The sequence below is a fragment of the Octopus bimaculoides genome, chromosome 3, assembly GCF_001194135.2.
Source record: "Octopus bimaculoides isolate UCB-OBI-ISO-001 chromosome 3, ASM119413v2, whole genome shotgun sequence".
NCBI classification, from domain to species: domain Eukaryota; kingdom Metazoa; phylum Mollusca; class Cephalopoda; order Octopoda; family Octopodidae; genus Octopus; species Octopus bimaculoides.
The window spans coordinates 83,976,428-83,978,668 of NC_068983.1; positions in this window are offsets into that span (position 1 = coordinate 83,976,428).

Here is a 2,241-nt window from a genome sequence, read left to right on the forward strand (position 1 = left end):
ATATATATACGTGAATACATATTTATACATATATAGAAACACGGCCACTGTACAAATACATATATACATGCTCCGCAATCAGACATGCACACTCGTGCGTTTATGAAACACATCACACATAGATGCAGTTCTATTGCTAAAGGACATGTCTTCGAAATTTTAGTTGACATTGTACTGTGAACGCTGTCGTGTCCAGCCCACTCTTTTACTCCGTCCAGCCCTTTGGCTCATGTTTTGTTTTTTTTAAAGATGAAAAAGAATTAAAACAAGCGATATTGAAGCGAAAAAATATAATTGCAAGTAAGTGTAATTAAACAAGTCTTCGTGTAATTAAACAAGTCACTGTAATATTGATACATAAACATCCGCGCCCGCTTAAACACACACAACGCATGCATACGAATATATATAGTGAGTTCAATTAACCGAGCTGTGTCTAGTGTTCTTGAGCAAGACACTTTATTCCACGTTGCTGCAGTTCATTCAGATGCAGAAATGGGTTGTGATGTTATTGGTGCCAAGCTGTATCGACCTTTACCTTTCCCATGGATAACATCAGTGACATGGAAAGCGGGGGCTGGTATGCATGGGCGACTGCTGGTCGTCCATACACAACCTTGCACGGACATGTGCCTCGGAGAGAGACTTACTAGATGCAATCCATGGTCATTGCCCTTTTTTACCCTTTACACACACACACACACACACACATACATACATACACACAGAGTGAGGGTGGGATAGAAAGAACATGAAGATACATATTAGTGTAAACAAATCCACAAAAATGTCTTGAATGCAATAATATTTATTTCAACTTCAAACTTCACATATCGCAGCTCAGAGTTTCATGCTGTTGTGCTGCTACCTACCGCCCGAGAATCAAAAGCATGAAACTCAGAGTTCCAAGTTTATCAAGTTTCAGTTTTAATATATATACCTTCATATATACATAGACACATGTTCATATGTATATATGTACACATATACATAGATAGATAGACAGACAGACAGACAGAAGATAGATAGACAGACAGAAGACAGAAGATAGATAGATAGATAGATAGATAGATAGATAGATAGATAGATAGATAGATAGATATAAATGTATATATATATATATATATATATATATATATATATATATATATATATGTAAGTATGCATGTAAGTATGTCTTTATGTACATATGTATATGCATATATACATATTAATATATATGTATACATGTACGTATATGTGTATATGTATATATATATAATATATTATATGTATGTGTGTTTGTGTGTGTGTGTGTGTGTGTGTGTGTTCTGTGTTATCAGATGAATATTCACCTCAAATACCATACACATACACACGTATACGAGCGTGTGCACGCACACACACACACACACACACACACACTCAGCTTCTCAGCTTCTATGAATGAATGCATCTGAACGGATCTGACTGAATCGGAAATATATTTTCCATTTTGATACGAATATGTTTTTTGTTTTTGTTTTTTTCTTTATTCATATTCATTACATTGTTACAACTGTTATTGTTGCCATTATTGCAGTTGCTGTTGCTGCTGCCGCCACACATCATAAAGCATTCATTCATCTAAAAACAACCCCTTAAACACACACAAAAAAACGTCCTCAACATACTGATCTTTTTAAAAGGATACCTCTAACGGTAATCTTCACGGCTGTTTATTTGCTTGTGTGGCTGTTGTTTTTTATCTCTTCTATATAGTTTTATTTTTTTACTGCTTTATTTACCAATTTTCTTTTCATTTCCTCTTTATTAAGGATTTTCTATTTTTTTTTTTTTTACATATTTTTATTAGTTATTTCTGTTTTCTTTTATTCATCTTTATTCCTTTATTTCTTCTTATTCTTATTCTTATTCCTTTTCTAATAGATCCAACCCTTTCGGCAAAAAAACTCTCATTGTGAAACAAAAGAAAAAGAAAGGTAAAAGAAAGAGGGGGGAAAAGCAGAACAAAAGCAAAAACAATAAAGAAAAGAGACATGAAACAAAAACTACAAATCGAAATCAAAATTTTTCCCCTCTTGACCAGCTTCCTCTCTATAACGGAAATGCACAAGGCTACCTTCCTGTATCTTCCATCCTGTATTCACTTTAAGTATGTTAATTGATATACATGTGTTGGCTGTAAGGTATTTTAACCGAACTGCTGCGAATAAGCTAAACGTAATGAATAGTCCTGAAGTAGAATTTTTCATATATATA